Source organism: Panicum virgatum, chromosome 6K (assembly GCF_016808335.1).
Source record: "Panicum virgatum strain AP13 chromosome 6K, P.virgatum_v5, whole genome shotgun sequence".
Classification (NCBI taxonomy): domain Eukaryota; kingdom Viridiplantae; phylum Streptophyta; class Magnoliopsida; order Poales; family Poaceae; genus Panicum; species Panicum virgatum.
Genome location: NC_053141.1, coordinates 10,483,888 through 10,501,792, shown reverse-complemented (window position 1 = coordinate 10,501,792; position 17,905 = coordinate 10,483,888). Strand labels below are relative to the sequence as shown.

The 17,905-nt window shown below is 51.7% G+C and overlaps 1 pseudogene; it reads right to left on the bottom strand.

The window, feature by feature from the left end:
• Positions 1-1,650: 1,650 nt before the first annotated feature.
• LOC120713220 lies at positions 1,651-11,670 on the bottom strand (annotated as a pseudogene).
• Between the last annotated feature and the right edge of the window lie 6,235 nt (positions 11,671-17,905).

Here is a 17,905-nt window from a genome sequence, read left to right as displayed (position 1 = left end):
TGCCTAGGACATGCTTCTGAAAAAGGATTGGTGGTAGACCTTTTGTGAGCGGATCCGCAATATTTTCTTTAGTACTTATATGCTGAATCTTAAGTGTATTGTCCCGGTTTCTATCTTTCACGACACGATACTTAAGATCTATGTGCTTAGAAGCACCACTTAGTTTATCGTTTGCGCAAAAGAAAACTGTTCGTCGCTCACGTGCGGTACGCCAGCGCGGCAGCGGCCACGCGCGCGGGGGCGAGACCCAGGGCGGCGGCGGCGGCCAGCAGCCATCAGCGCTGCGACAGGCGATTTTTTTATTTTTATATTTTTTAATTTCGTTTTTTACAAATATATATTTTCGTTTTCAAAATTTACAGAAATATACCCCGGCCGCCCAACTACCGGGCGGGCGGCACCGGGCCGCCCCGCTGCAGGACGGCAAAGATTTATCTGCAAATACTTTTATGAAAAATTTATGCTCCGGTCCCAGGAGGACCGGTCGCCCGACAGCAGGGCGGCCGGCCCCCGATAGAGGTGCGGCGGGCACCCTCGGCCCTCTCATGCATCAGTCTCGCTCTCACACATCCATGCATGCGCGCGCCAGTATTTTATCTCTGCGCCGCATGCTGGCACGTACAGCGCGGCGGCAGGAGCCGAGCACATGCGTGCGCACGCACGCACGCTCTCGATCACCGGCGATTAAACAAACAGCGATCCGTGTCGGTACGTACGTCGGCCGCGGCCGGTCAGAGCCAGAGAGGCCGGGGCCGCGGCGTTCGATGGAGCGGCAGCGGCAGCGGCGCACTAGGCGCCAGTCCGGCCCAAGACTCGCGGCAGCCGCTGCTGCCCACGAGGGGAGCTAGCAGGCCACGCAGCCCAAGGCAGGGACGCACGGTGCAGCCCATGTGCGACGAAGGCCCAGGCAGGGGCGAGCGCCCAAGAGCAAGTTGCGCGCGGCCCAAAGCAGTCAGCAGGCTGGCGCAGCGGCTTGATCTGCGTGAGGAGCGGGCAGCCAGCCCGTGGCCCAAGGCAAGCAGGCAGCCTGCACAGCGACACCAAGAGAGCAGCGTGAGCTTTCTTTTCAATTCCTCTGACATTTGTTTTCTTATGAACAGGAAGTTAAATTGTTGAGTAATCCTTGCTTGTGTGCTTTGATCATTCATTCGTGCACTTGGTTAGCTTGCCGAGTAAATGATCTTGAGCTTGTGCACGTGACCTATTAAATGTTGAGCTTAACTTGTTAGTATCCTTGCTTGATTATTTAAGAGATCTCTTTTTGTGGTGATTAGTTTTAATCTTTTTAGTGAGTCTCTTGATCGGCTTTTTGTTAAGCTTTGCTTCCGCTTGATTTTGTGCTTTGCTAATATCTGTTTGAATTTTTGCATGCTTGGTCAAGTAGAGTTTTTCGTGGTAGCTTTAGCTTTCACTCTAGTTGTTGGCTTCCGCTAGAGTCGGGCTTTTGGCGTTTCAGCTAATCTTCGGTGTCTGCTTTGCGTCGTGTTTTTTCTGACCGTTTCTAGGGTGAACTTGTCACTCGTTGGCTTTGTGTCATCTTGGCGGTTAGAAGAGAGGTGCGTCGGGTTGAATTCGGGACATAGGTCTTATTCTCTTGGAGAATTTTTAAAGGCTCCCATTCAACCCCCCTCTGGTCGCCTGACCGGTCCTTCAGCGGTCGCCGACGATGCGCACCATGGCGGGCGGCGACCCAGAGCCCGCCGGTGTAGGTGCTGATGCCGGAGACCGACCAGATGTCGTACGTTTGGTCCGGGACGCCCTCATTCTCCATCATGCCGTCCCGGTCCCGGTCGAACTGGTCCATGTACGCCATGGCCGCGTACACCGCCGGCCACGCCGCCTCGGCGAACGCCGCGTCGCCCGTGGTCACGGCGGCGCGGTACACCTGGAGCACAAACTGTTAGAAATCTAGGCAATTTTCGGTATATTTTAATTCCAAAATTAGATGTAAAAACTAGCAATATTTCTATGACTTTAAGGAGTAAAAGAAAATATGTGAACATGTTTATACTTATCACACATATAAGCATAAACAATATAAATAACCAAAGTTTTAGGGAGTACCCTAAAGCGGGGCCGTTGCCGGAGGCATTGGCTGCGCTGTTACCAACTGGAGTAGACATCTACTCGGTTGGCCTCAGTCGAAGTAGTCGAACTAAATCGGTGCAGGAAGATGTTCGCAGTGCAGTCCCACGAACGGTCACCAAGATGTAGTCGACGTAGTCGTTCGGCCACCAGAATGTAGTCGACGTAGTTGTTCGGCTCGTCCACCAGGAAGTAGTCGTACAATCGGGCAAAGCCTTAGTATTTTTGAGCAGTCACGCTAAAGCGTTACCCAAAAACCTGATTGCCCGCCTATCCCGTGCAGGATCTCAAGGCGAGCAAGGTTTCAGAGGCCTGCTCACGCTAATTCTGTGCGCGCAGAGATTAGCGTTGGGGAACTCAGTTGTTGCAACTGGAGAGGGAGAAGAGAGGAGCCGAGTTGCCTCAGTGCTCTGGTGCAGGATGGATGAGGGGCATGGCACTCCTTATATAGTGACTCAGGTGCTCAGGTTCGTTGAACCTGGACACCATCAGAGTCATTTAGGTGATGCGGTTATGGCCATTAATTACAGATTTAATTGCACGTTTAATCGCACGATTAATTGCTGTCAACGGCAAAATAGCCATCACATCACACCGCGCCACGCCACGCCGCGCCGCGCCGCGCCGCGCCGCGCCGCCCGTCCGGCCGTGCCGTGCCGCGCCGCGCCGCGCCGCGCCTCGCCTCGGCCTCGGCCTCGGCCACGGCCACGGCCACGGCCACGGCCACGGCCACGGCCCGGCCCGGCCCGGCCCGGCCCGGCCCGGCCCGGCTCGGCGAGGCGAGCGAGCGCGCGCGCGCGTGTGGTTCACCGTCCTCCTCTTACCGGCTTCACAAGTGGTGTACAAGAAGTCCACCTTTTAAGTCGGTTGAGATCCTCCTCAATTCCCGGTACGGAATTAAACATTGATTCCCTAGCATTAATAGTGGGCTTTAAATTCTTTTATTGCTTTAGAATAAATGGGCCAAGCCCATTACTCCAACAATCCCCACCAAGAAATTCAAGCCACACTAGAAATACCCTCATTCTCTCTTTGATATACCAGTATTCGACAGAGACTGTTAAGTTGAACTTCCATCTAGGACAAAGGCTACACTTATTCACAACTGTGCAATGGACTATGCCTTGAATTGCCAGTTTTGTGCAAACAAGTTTGACCAGAGCCCTACACTGGTACTAGGCTGCAAAAGCATCCCCGCGGTTTGGAGCTTATGAGTCATACTCCAGGCCCTTCATGAGTTTCTAGAGAATACCCAATTCTCATAGACCATGACCAGTGGTCAAACTCATATAGGTGTGTTCCTTTCAGATGTTCTGTAGGACAACATCTTTGTTTCAAGAAAACAACTCATTTGTTTAAAAGAAACCACCTGGCACACATTAAGGTATAGACCAACCTGCCATACAGATTAGAAGAAAAATGCACCTTATACACGGAATGAGCCCTTTTCACAAAGGTTCTCTTCTCACAGTCAGACTTTAGTTTGTTTCACCATCCTAATTCACGGGATCTCCGATCACATAGGACAGGTTTCCACTATAGAATGACTCACGTGGGTCTCAAGCCCAATTCCATAGATGCATTGTCTATCACATTTCGTGAAAGACCCTTTGTAAACTGATCTGCCAGATTTTTAGCCGTCTGAACATAGTCCAGGGCTATAACTCCGGAGTTTCTCAATTTTCTGACAGATTTCAACCGCCTTTTCACATGTCTAGATGACTTCATGTTATCCTTTGAACTATTCACCTTGACAATTACCGTTTGATTGTCACAGTTCATTAGGATTGCCGGTAACGGTTTTTCAACTATCGGCAAGTCCATAAGGAGCTCACGAAGCCACTCAGCCTCAACAGTGGCGGTATCTAATGCTGTGAGTTCTGCTTCCATAGTTGACCTCGTTAAGATGGTCTGCTTGCAAGACTTCCAGGAAACAGCTCCACCACCAAGTGTAAACACATATCCACTTGTGGCCTTTATCTCATCAGCATCAGAAATCCAATTTGAATCACTATACCCTTCTAGTACCCTTGGGTACCCGGTGTAGTGAATTCCATAGTTCATTGTCCCCTTCAGATAGCGCATTACTCTTTCAAGACCCTTCCAATGATCATCTCCCGGGTTTGAAACAAACCGGCTCAGTTTGCTTACAGCAAACGAGATATCAGGTCTTGTAGCGCTCGCTAAATACATTAATGAACCAATGATCTGAGAATATCTCAGCTGATCTCGCATTATCCTTTTGTTCTTTCTAAGAATTAAACTGGCATCATATGGTGTTGAGACAGGTTTATAGTCACTATAACCAAAGCGACTTAACACCTTCTCCACATAGTGAGACTGTGTAAGAATCACCCCACCATTGATCTCTTTTACCAGCTTTATATTAAGGATAACATCAGCTTCTCCCAGATCCTTCATCTCAAAATTTTGAGATAAAAACTCTTTGACTTCCTTAATCACATTAAGGCTAGTGCCAAAGATCAGTATGTCGTTCACATACAAGCACAAAATCACTCCTTCAGCCCCACCATAGCGATAGTACACACATCTGTCAGCTTCGTTCACAACAAAGCCGGCAGAGGTCAAAGTTCTATCAAACTTTTCATGCCACTGCTTAGGCGCTTGCTTGAGACCATATAAAGATTTTAACAACTTACAAACCATTCCTTCTTGACCCTTTGATACAAACCCATCCGGCTGATCCATATAGATCTCCTCTTCTAACTCTCCATTGAGGAAAGCCGTCTTAACGTCCATCTGATGAACGAGAAGACCATAAGAGGCTGCCAAGGAAAGTAACACTCGAATTGTGGTCAATCGGGCAACTGGTGAATAAGTGTCAAAGAAATCTTCTCCTTCTTTTTATGTATAACCCTTGGCCACAAGCCTAGCCTTGTACTTTTCAATAGTACCATCTGGCCTAAGCTTTTTCTTGAACACCCACTTGCATCCAACCGGTTTACATCCATAAGGACGTTCAACGACCTCCCAGGTTCCATTAGACATAATAGAATCCATCTCACTCCTTACTGCTTCCTTCCAATAGTCAGCATCAGGAGATGAATATGCCTCTTCAATGGTTCTGGGTGTATCATCTATGAGGTATACAATGAAATCATCACCAAAAGACTTTACAGTCCTTTGTCTCTTGCTCTTTCTCGGAGCATCATTGTTATCCTCCTCAGAATTTTCTACAAGTGTATGTTCATTGTGTTCTATCGGCTCAGCAGAGCCATCATCCTTGATGAACTCTTGCCTAGATGAACTTGTTTCATCTCTCATGGGAAAAATGTTTTCAAAAAATGTAGCATCTCTGGACTCCACTATAGTACCAACATGCATGTCAGGTACTCCAGATTTCACTATTAAAAATCTATATCCAACGCTGTGAATAGCATAACCTAGAAAGATACAATCCACAGTTTTAGGTCCAAGCTTACGTTTCTTGGTTATTGGCACACTCACTTTTGCCAAACAACCCCATGTACGTAAGTATGACAGTGTTGGCCTTTTCTTCTCCCATTCCTCGAAAGGAGTTATCTCTTTATTCTTTGTAGGAACACGGTTTAGGACATGACATGCAGTCAATATAGCCTCACCCCACCATTCCTTGGAAAGTCCCGCTGTATCTAACATGGCGTTAACCAAATCCGTTAGAGTGCGGTTCTTTCTTTCGGCAACCCCATTTGACTGAGGTGAATAGGGAGGCGTCCTCTCATGAATAATACCATGTTCCTCGCAAAATAAAGTGAATAAATTTGAGAAATACTCGCCACCACGATCTGACCTAACTCTTTTGATCTTTCTCTCAAGTTGGTTTTCTACTTCAGCTTTATAGATTTTAAAGTAGTGTAAAGCTTCATCTTTTGACTTCAACAAATAGATGTAACAAAATCTAGTACTATCATCAATCAAAGTCATGAAATATTTTTTACCACCTTTTGTCAACACTCCATTCATTTCGCACAAATCGGAATGAATTAATTCTAAGGGTGCCAAGCTCCTTGCCTCCGCGGTCTTATGAGGCTTACGAGCTTGTTTTGATTCAACACATACATGACACTTAGAATTTTTGACAAAAGTGAACTTTGGAATTAAGCTCAAATTAGCTAAGCGCATCATACAACCAAAATTAACGTGACAAAGCCTCGAATGCCAAACATTTGTTTCATCAACGTTAATAACATTGTATGCAATTTTATTACAAACATCTGACAAAGAAAGACGGAACAAACCTCCGCTTTCATAACCTTTTTCAACAAAAGTACCAAACTTAGACAAGATACATTTATTGGACTCAAAGACTAATTTGAAACCATCTCTACACAGTAGAGAGCCGCTGACTAAATTCTTCTTGATGGTGGGGACATGCTGCACGTTCTTCAGCTGCACGGTCTTCCCCGAAGTAAACTTCAGATTTACCGTACCAACACCAAGAACACGCGCATGTGATCCGTTCCCCATCAGCAAGGAGGAAGTCCCGCCGGTCTGGTAAGAAGAGAACAAAGAAGCATCAGCAAAAACATGAATATTAGCACCAGTGTCAACCCACCACTCGGGTGAACCAAAGACTGAAAGAACAGTAGGTAATAAATTACCGTACCCCGAAGTTCCTCCAGGCTCGCTAATAACCATGTTAGCGGAGTTGTTGCCTTTGCGGTTCGGACACTTTGCAGCAAAGTGATCCGTACTAGCGCACACATAGCAAGCTCCCGTCTTCTTCTTCTTCTTAAAAGTGGTTGTCTTCTTAGTCTTTGGTTGGTTCTGCGGTGGCTTTTTCTTGTTCTTGTTGGAGTTGTTCTTCTGAACAAGATTGGCACTTGAAGCACCAACAACTCCTTTCCCACGTATGTCGTTTGCTCTCGCCTTCTCCTCAACATCAAGAGTCCCTATGAGTCCATCTATTGTGAACTCCTGTCTCTTATGTTTTAGAGAAGTAGCAAAGTCCCTCCAAGAAGGTGGCAGCTTAGAGATTATACCTCCAGCCACAAACTTTTTGGGTAACACACATGGGGACTCTTTGCTGCAATTTTTGAGATCTTTTGCCAGAGTATGTATTTCATGAGCCTGTTCCACTACAGAACGGTCTTCGACCATCCTGTACTCAAGGAACTGCTCCATGATATACAACTCACTCCCGGCGTCAGATACTCCATATTGAGCCTCAAGAGCATCCCACAAAGCTTTGCCAGTTGGCAGCCGGATATAAGAATCCACCAGGTTATCACCGAGAACACTAATGATCAAGCCTCGAAAGAGGATATCAGCCTCATCGAACGCACTCCCTTCCTCTGGAGAGAATTGTTCAGGCTTACCCTCTTTCACATGGATCACTCTCGATAGTGTTAACCACAGTATAAGCCGCTCTTGCCAACGTTTGTAATTTGAACCATCAAAAGGTGATGGTTTGATTGATGCAGCAAAGCTAGATACCGAAAGCCTATTAACACAATCAGGTTTTTGGATTGTTAGAAATCTAGGCAATTTTCGGTATATTTTAATTCCAAAATTAGATGTAAAAACTAGCAATATTTCTATGACTTTAAGGAGTAAAAGAAAACATGTGAACATGTTTATACTTATCACACATATAAGCATAAACAATATAAATAACCAAAGTTTTAGGGAGTACCCTAAAGCGGGGCCGTTGCCGGAGGCATTGGCTGCGCTGTTACCAACTGGAGTAGACATCTACTCGGTTGGCCTCAGTCGAAGTAGTCGAACTAAATCGGTGCAGGAAGATGTTCGCAGTGCAGTCCCACGAACGGTCACCAAGATGTAGTCGACGTAGTCGTTCGGCCACCAGAATGTAGTCGACGTAGTTGTTCGGCTCGTCCACCAGGAAGTAGTCGTACAATCGGGCAAAGCCTTAGTATTTTTGAGCAGTCACGCTAAAGCGTTACCCAAAAACCTGATTGCCCGCCTATCCCGTGCAGGATCTCAAGGCGAGCAAGGTTTCGGAGGCCTGCTCACGCTAATTCTGTGCGCGCAGAGATTAGCGTTGGGGAACTCAGTTGTTGCAACTGGAGAGGGAGAAGAGAGGAGCCGAGTTGCCTCAGTGCTCTGGTGCAGGATGGATGAGGGGCATGGCACTCCTTATATAGTGACTCAGGTGCTCAGGTTCGTTGAACCTGGACACCATCAGAGTCATTTAGGTGATGCGGTTATGGCCATTAATTACAGATTTAATTGCACGTTTAATTGCTGTCAACGGCAAAATAGCCATCACACCGCGCCGCGGCCGCGGCCGCGGCCACGGCCCGGCCCGGCCCGGCCCGGCGAGGCGAGCGAGCGCGCGCGCGTGGTTCACCGTCCTCCTCTTACCGGCTTCACAAGTGGTGTACAAGAAGTCCACCTTTTAAGTCGGTTGAGATCCTCCTCAATTCCCGGTACGGAATTAAACATTGATTCCCTAGCATTAATAGTGGGCTTTAAATTCTTTTATTGCTTTAGAATAAATGGGCCAAGCCCATTACTCCAACACAAACTTGGGGTTGAGGTCCTTCCACCGCTTCGCGTCGCGTCGTGGAGCTCGTACGCGTTCAGCTCCACCCACGGGTCGTTGAGCCCGACGTCGTGCGGCACCGCGCCGAGGACCTTGCGCCGCACGGTCCTGCCGTCGATGGTGCAGCGGAGGCGCGGGTCGTGGAGGAGGCCGGCGCGGGCGAAGTCGCGCTGCAGGCTGAGCTCCAGCTCCAGGAAGAGGGCGGGCAGCGCGAACGAGGAGTAGAAGTGGACGTCGTAGGTGTTGTACATGTTGTACTCCATCCCCTCCATGTACAGGAACTGCCCCACGTTCTCGCCGCCGCCGCGCAGCAGCGCCGTGCCGAACGCCGCCGGGGCCGAGTGGGAGCGCTCCGTCGCCGACGCCATGGCGCTCACGATGCCGTCCACCGCGCTGCCGCCGCCCGTGGGCGCGTCGAGCAAGAACGGACTGGATGAAGCGAAGCCGGCGTTCTTTGGAGGCTGCCCGTCTGTCGTGTCGCTTACATTTCGTCAGTCGCCAATTATTCATGATCCTTTTTTTTTGTTGGAATTTTGTGTGTTCAAATCAAAGACAGATGATTTGTTTGATCATTAGCAAGCTGCTCATCTCAGTTACCTGTCCGGATGGTGCCTCCAGCATTGAGGTAGTAGAGCTCGTTGAACAGAGCAACTGGATACCTGAAACCAAATGTTCACTTGTCCAGTCAATGCTGGATTGTCAGTTTTGTCATGAATTTAGTCTGACTGAATTCTCACCATTCAGGCAGCCTCTCGTCGTGCAGGATGGGCCTCTGCCACTCCTCGATCTGGGACTCCCAGTTCATATGCTCTAGTCATGCAGTGAATTCAAACATGTGTCAAACAAAATGAAATTCTTTTTGATCATCTCTCTTTCGGCACGAAGGTTCCGTCACGAAGCTCACCAAGAAGAGCATCGTGAGCCAGTTGCTCTGCAGCTGCGTCGGCATCAACGCCGTAGAACTTGGTGTACCTCCTGCCTCACCGAGCAACAACAACAACATGCAATGTCAGTGATCACTGACAATCCACTGGTCAATGGAGGATCAGCGAGAAGGACACCACCCGTGTCGTTGAAACAACATGGCGAGTGATTTGGTGATCGAATGACAACACAACACTTGGATTAATATGATTGTTAAGATAACCATTCTCAGGCTTTTAGATTCAACTGATGACAAAAAGAAAGAGAAGATAGACGTAGTAAGGCCCGAAGGGCCGCCCCTACGGGGGTTCCGCTCGGTGCATCCGATGGTTGTCGGAAGAACCGACGCCATGGCAGAAGGGAATCGAAGCCAAGTCAGCTAATAGGCACCGGATGAGCCGATGGGTCAAAAAGGAGCATCGGTGCATTGGGCGTACTGTGTTCCAGAGACGATGCAAGTCGCGTAAGAGCCAAGTCTTCAGCACCGGTTGAACCGGTGAAGCATCGGTGCATACCATCGGTGTAATGACGTCAGCAGAAGAGTTGAGTGCTGTGAGTGACCGGATTATCCGACGGCTAAGTATCGGTTGAACCGGTGGTCACTGTGTCAGCTGTCAGGAGTTCAACGGCTACTTCGGGTTATGAGTGACCGGATGAACCGACGCTAGCTCAGCCAGAGGCATCGGTTCATCCGATGATACGCAGATTTTCTGCTGACCGTTGGAGCAACGGCTACAAGACTTGGTGACCTATATATACGCCTCACCCCGGCCATTTGAAGATTGCCGGAGTTGCTGGACATCCCACACACACAAGAACATCTCCAAGCCATACAAAAGCATCAAGATCATATCCTTAGCCCTTAGCACACTTTGAGAGTGTTGTGTAAAGGATTAGCTCTTAGTGAGTGAGATTGTAAGGCTTCGAGCCTTTGTGCTGTGATTCATTAGCGAACCAAAACAAGAGCTTGGTGCGCCGGCACCTTGGAGCGTGAAGCTCGCCGGCAACGTCATCGACCCTCCGACTTGGTGTGGAGCAGCGATGACATTTTTGTGCGGGGGACGTGGAGACCCCCATCCTTTGTGGAGAAGCTCCTTAGTGTAACCTGGGGCCAAGGTGATCGTAATTGTATTCACGGAAGAGACTTGGTGGCCGAGTAGTAATACTCTTAGTGAGTGCTACAACAACGTGGATGTAGGTGTGTCTTTGTGGCTAACCGAATCACGGGATAAACACCCGCGTCAAGAGTTTACTATCTCCTATCCCGCTCTTTAAGCTTCCGCATTTCATACTAGCATTTGTGTGCCTTTATTTTCATAGAATAGTTTCTCGATAGGAAAGGCTATAGGTTGCTAAACTTTTTTGGGATATGGGTTTCACACTAGAACAACCTATTTGCACATCTAGATAGTTTATTTTAGTTTAAGTTTTGTGCTAACTAGTTGGAGCCATAGGTCTAAGTTTTTAGAGTGTCTAATTCACCCTCTCTCTCTTAGGCTAGAGCACACGATCACTTTCAGTCGTCCCCGCCGGCTCGGCCGTGGACGCCGCCACCGCCGCCCCGACGGAGGCCCCTGGCTTCGACGCAGCCCCGGGCGCGTTGCCGGCGCCGGCGTGGCCGAACGAGCCGTGCTGTTGCAGCAAACGTGTGCGGCGCGTGGAGCGTCAGAGATTCAGAGGAAAGCAATTCAGAGTTCAGGGATGGGTGGATGGAAATGGAATGTTTCTACCTTCTTGATCTCGTTCCACATGTCCGTCGCCGTGAACTGGCCGGAGCTGGACGGTCCCATCGTGAAGGACGGGCAGACGCTGACACGGCGTCCGTCTCCTGGGATGCGATCGCGAACGTCACCGGAGGGTACCCGCCCGCCGTCCTGCATTGGCGTCAGTGTCATCTCAGCACCGGCATTCACAGAAGGTAGCGCAAGAGGGGAAAAACAAGGCGCCATGGATGATGAACAAACACACCTGTGATGGAGGAGAACGCCACTGACGCCGTCTTTATCTCTGCAAAACAGGCAAGAACGCAGTTGCAACATGTAAGAAGGCAATGTGAATGATTCCTGGTTTCTTCTGCATTGCATCAGCTGGAGATGTTAATAAACACAATGTCATGTCCATTACTTCATTTTTGAGTTGCTATGATTCCCGGTCAGTTAATCGTCGATTAATTACCGTCATTAGATTCGTCACGAAAAGTTACACTCATCCCTGAAGAGGTTTTGCAAATAGACTTCATTTAATAGTTCATGCATACAAAATTCTTTTCTAGAAGAGATTAGATTAAAAAGGAACCAAACAAGACCATTGGTGGTTGCGGAGGCGCTGCGGCAGGATTGCAGGAGCACTTGTATTCCTCTGGTTTTCGTGTGATGTCACAAGAATTCGAATTTTGAAACATGTGGCTGACAGGGAGGACCCACGGGACACCTGGATATTTTTGTCCAGGGTCCAACATGATCAAACTATTTCGTGTTTCTATGTTTCGGGGGAAAAATAGAAATGAACCCTTTATGCTTTTTGAGAAAATTGTACAAGATATTTCAGAAAAATAGTATTGAAATTTGGGCTCTCTCTAAAGTCCAGACAGATAGTTGGCCCGTTTCACCCTATTGTCACGACTACGTAAACTCAATCAATGTTAGTGTCGTTACAGCAACCGTTTTGCGAAAACAAACAACCCGATGCCCCCCCTACAGCAACCGTTTTGTGAAAACAAACAATCCGACGCCCCCCTCCCCCCCCCCCCCAAAAAAAACACCTTTCTTCTTCCCCGACGCCCCTTCTTATTCCTCGCTGCTAGGTGAATCTAAGGTGCCACCACCCTCTCGTTTCGAAACGCTGTTAACCGGAGGTTGCCGCTCCTTCTTATTCCTCGCTGCTAGGTGAATCTAAGGTGCCACCACCCTCTCTTTTCGAAGCACTGTTGGCCGGAGGTTGCCGGCAAAATGAGTCACCGGCCCTTCCTACGACTTGCTCCCGCTACGAGACCCTCCGTTCCTAGCGGCTAGGACCTCGGCATGCTAGGGCACGGGGACATGACCGGCGCCGCCCAGGCGCTCGGCGGCGAGTCTACCAGTGTCTAGGCTGCTAGCTCCCTCGGCAGCCAGGGAGAAAAGAAACAACCCGATGCGCCCAACCTTTCTTCTTCCTCGCCGCCCCTTCCTGCTCTACAATTTTAGGAGCTGGAACTATGTTATCAGCCAAACGGGTTCACCAGCTCCACATTTTTTTTCTGGAGCCCTTCGGTGGAGCTGCTCCATGGTGAAGTTGGTGGAGCAGAGCTGAATTTTATGAAGTGGAGCACTCCCAAATAGACTCCTACAGCTGCTCCATCTTTATTATTAAAAAACACAGGGCTCACTGTGCAAAACTCCACCCGTCAGCCACATAAGCTGGCCACGTAGACACGGGGACATAGATTTAGATCCGATAGGACCTCTAATGAGACCCAAACAATGATTAGGTACACTAATGGTACGATATGAGAGAGTTCGTGTACAGGGGTGACAGAGCACGACAAGTCTGAGAACCGCCGGTGCATTTTTACTCTTTCAACATTATTGAAGGATCTTGTTGCCATCACTTTTGGTTGCTTAGATCGCTTTAGTTTGGCGGATGCTTTGTCGTCCTGCTGGTCGAAGTCTGTTTAGGTGGATGCTTTGCCACCTCTAACTGGTAGTGCCTTCTGGTGGATGCTTTGCCACCTCTCTTTTGGGCGGATGCTTTGCCGCTGTGGTTCATCTTCACCTTTGGCGGATGCTTTGCTGCTGGGGATCTTGGTGCTGCGACGGAGGCTGTGCAACCTTTGTGTTGTTGGGTTTCTTTTTGCAGGTTTGGTTGTGGAGGTGGTGTGGGCTTCTTTGGTTTGTGGGTTGAGCTTGTTGTCTTCCCCATGTTGCTTGCTGCTGTACGTGTTGTCGCTGTGTTTTCTCGCTTGTGTGTGCATTTTTTTTCAGTGTTTCTCTGTTTTTGGTCCTTTGCGTTCTTGTGTTGGTCGAGCTCTGTTTGGCCGCATCAAGATTGTGTTTGTAACTGCTTTCTTGTTAATGAAAAATATGCTTAGGCACGGTCGCGAAAAAATTTATTGAAGGAACACATCCACCCTCAATAAAAATTGTGACTTCATGCCAATTTTGATGAAATTTTGTTTTTAAAATTGACACATGTAGTTTTTCTATATATATGTGCAATTCTGCGTATGGGTATAACTTACAGCTGTTTTTAATTTTTATCATTGAAACTAGAAAAAGTGCCAATAAAATAAGATAATGACTTAATACTAGCCGTGTCGGGTGCCACAATTAGGGACACCCTAATTGAGGTACTAAAACCACTTTCAAAAACACAAACATATGTTAAGGCAACTGGGCCCACGAAGGCCCACTGCCTATTTCTCCCTCAGAGGAAAGGAAAGGACTCAAAGAAGTCCAGCATGTGGCCCAGCCACATCCCCCTCGGGCAGGTGGCCAATCTCCGCCTCGCTCAAGGGCCCCTCTCAGGCCCACCAAACAAACTCCGCCCCGCTCGAGGGTAGCGGATCTACCCTCAGGCGGGTCACTCATCTCCGCCTCGCTCGAGGGCTCCCCTCGGGACCCTCGACCGCGCAATCGCATTTCCGCCTCGCTCGAGGACAGCGGACCTGCCCTCGAGCGGGTGGCCAATCTCCGCCTCGCTCGAGGACAGCGGACCTGCCCTCGAGCGGGTGGCCAATCTCCGCCTCGCTCGAGGACAGCGGACCTGCCCTCGAGCGGGTGGCCAATCTCCGCCTCGCTCGGGGCCATCTCTCGGCACAAGAGACAAATGGCCCCGCCGCCCAACCGACCGCCGTACGAAGGCATTAAAAGCCAGCCACTCCACCACGGCTCAAAGGGCAGGCGGCGTCAGACTGCCACTCCCGCAGTGGATGTGACCGGCGTCCCGTCCACCGACCCCGGTCACCGCTCTGCCACCCCAGTCGCTGTAGCAGTACTGTGGGCATTCAATGCGGCACGAGGCAAGTTGGCGCCGCCCCCGTTACTGTTCTGCCGACATCCATCGCCGGACCCATCTCCCGCTGGGGAAGGGGTCCGACGATGTCACGTGTCCTACCAAGAGGGGCACTCAGCACGCACGGGCGCGACCCCTGACCTCCCCCTCGTGGGGTCCGGGACTTCTACGCGCTCCCGGACCTTCTAATGTGCACACCCGCGCTCCGGCCAGGGGGTCCAGGACCGTCCCACGCCATTACTACCACTGGTACACTACAGGACGGCCGCCGCCATCTCCACGAGACCAAGGACGAAAATCCAGGACGACAGCGACACGCGCCGCCTTCCCACAGTACACTTTCTACAGTGTTCGACCACTGTACCCCGCGATTCAAGGGAGAACGACGACTTCCGCGCCCCTACACTCATGTACACCGCCTCTCCTTACAACTATAAAAGGAGAGGATGGGCTTCCTTTTGTAAAGGGGGGACGGATCTCTCCAATCGAAGGGTGGAAGTAGGCTCCCTGAACTTCCCCTTTCAGAACTTTTAGCACGATTGAGTACTCATCTCAACTAACTCCACTTCTAGCAGAGACGTGGGAGCTTTCCTCCCACTCTCGCCCCGCTTGTATCCCCTACTGCAAGCACCCCGGGTGCAAGATAATACAGTGCCCTCGCACACCCCCTCTGCTGGACGTATGGCCCCACGGCCGGAACTAGGATAAATTGTGCGTTACTATGTTGCCTCTTGCATCATCATCTGGGACGAGGAAACACGCAGCATTTACTAGTTGGGATTCAGGCCCCTCGGGTCGGAACACCGACAGTTGGCGCGCCAGGTAGGGGCGCTGCGTGACATTTTCTTTCCTTCTCCCATTTGATCTCTCGGAATGGCGAGCAGATCCAACCCATACCCTATGGGCGTTTCGGATCCGTTTCCAGCGGGACGCGCGGTCTCGTTCGGGAGTCTTGAGTTCAGAGCAACCGGCAACGGTTACCTCATGCAGCTCCTCTCCTCCGAACGCAACCTCATCGCTCCGACTCCGCCAGCCCGACGCAACAGGCGCTCGGGTCAGCGTTCACGACAAGCACGCACGGAGCGGCGTCGTGCGGCCCGCCACAGCTCCCCCACGTGGGTCGAGGCTGGCGTGTCGCAACTCAACATCGCGGCCAGTGGGGCAACCGTCTCATCATCGCGTGCCTCGGCGTCATCCGCGCCGGCACCATCGCCTGCGGCAGCACTAGTGTCTCCCAGGGGGGGACCCGACTTCGGTGTCTTCTTTCCCCTTCGGGATGCGCAACGCCGCCACCCGCGCCTTGTCAACCGTCGCTGACCTCATCGAGCATGAGGATACGCCGGGTCATCATCTTCTGCCGATCCGCGGCCTCAGCACGTCGTCCCCTGACGAACCCTACCCCGAGACGGCGAGCTCGATCGCCGACGACGTCGACTTCTTCATGAACAACTTCACGGCCGAGGAGGCCGAGGACTACTCCGGGGTCCGCGACCCCGACGCTCTCCGTGCGTTCCAGCTGGCGACGGCCTACTGCCTCACCTGCTCTGAAGACTCCAGCGAGGGGGATTTCGATCCTTCCAGGGAATGCTTCATGGCGGACCTCGCGAACGAGCAAGACGACAATACTCCAGCCAACGACGAGGACGGCGGGGCGGACGTACGGGCAAAGCAGCCGGTGGTCCCGCCCGCAGCCCCTTCCTCGTCAAGTTCAGCGGCGCGTCAAGCCCAGCTGGCGCAGCTCAACGAGCTTCAAGCCAAGCTCGACGAGCAGCGTCGGCAAACCCAGGAGCTACGCGCCGCACTCGAGCAGTAGCGTACCGTGCCTGGTGCGCACGCCCGGACGGCGGGACGTGTGGCCCGGGAGCGCATCCTGGCTAACGACAACGTCGACAAATCTCCGGAACTGCAAACGGCCGGCGAGAAACTCGTCGCTGCGGCTTATCTACTTCAAGCTATGCCTGAGCCATCGACACCTTCGGGCCGCAACCTGCACCGCGAGGCACAGGAATTCATCGAGCAAGCTGCCGTGCAGCAGGCCGAGAGTTCTGCGTCTCGCATGCGCTCGAAGGCCCCGGAGCAGTGCGCTGGGACTGCGCACCAGGACCGTGAGGTTTCTGTGCACACACCCCCAGCAGGGAAGGGCAAGGCGGCCGTAGCACCCGGTGCGAGGGCACCCCCGGTACACGAGCGCATCGGAAGAGTTCCCGTAAGGGAGCGAATCCGCGACACTCGCGGGCACGCTGGCGACGGCGACGCCCGCAACGTCATCAACGGCAGGAGGTACACCCCTCGACGGGGTGGACGCTTCGACCCTGAGCACGACAGGGATGAGTCACCAGAGCCTCCGGGCACCCGGGTGTTCTGTCGGGAGATCCGGACCGCGCCTTTTCCCCCGCGCTTCCGACAACCCAACACCCTCGTCAAATACTCGGGCGAGACTGATCCTGCAGTCTGGCTCAACGACTACCGCCTAGCGTGCCAGCTAGGCGGCGCGACGGAAGACGCGGTCATCATCCGCAACCTCCCCCTTCATCTTGCTGACGCCACACGAACGTGGCTCGAGCACTTGCCTGCGGATCAGATCTACAGCTGGGCCGACTTGGTCCATGTCTTCGTAGGCAATTTCCAGGGCACGTACGTGCGCCCTGGGAACTCCTGGGACCTCAAAGGGTGTCGCTAGAAGCCCCGCGAATCCCTGCGTGACTACGTGCGGCGCTTCTCCAAGCAGTGCACCGAGCTCCCCAGCGTCACCCACGTCGAGGTCATTAACGCTTTCCTCGAGGGTACGACGTGCAGGAATCTGGTGCATGAGCTCGCGAGAAGCCGACCCGTTAATACCAATGAGTTGTTCGACGCTGCCACCAACTTCGCCGCCGGCGAGGAGGCTGTTGGTGCCATCTTCGACGACAAATCAAGCAAGCGCAAGGACGATGCGCCCGCGGAGGGCAGCAACGTCAAGCCCAACGCCCCCGCCAAGAAACAAAAGCGGGGGAGGAAGGGAAGGAAGCCGGTCCCGCCGGACTAGCGCGGGACGGGGCAGGCAGAAGACTCCGAGGAGGCCTTCGCAGCCGCCCCGGACCGCAAAAGGCCTCGAGGCCCCCCTCGAGGCGGTGGTGGCCAGTTCGACGACATGCTTAAGAAACCGTGCCCTTACCACAAGGGCCCGGTCAACCATACTCTCGAGCAGTGCGAGATGCTCAAGAAATACTATAACCGCGTCGCGCATCGCGATGAGGACAAGAAGAAGGATGCTGGCGACAAAGGTGGAGATGACGAGTTCCCCCCAGTGGAGAACGCCTTCTTCATCTTTGGAGGAACGACGACGAATATGACTTCTCGGCAGCGCAAGCGTGAGCGCCGCGAAGTCTTTTCCGTCACCAAGTCCACGCCATCCTACCT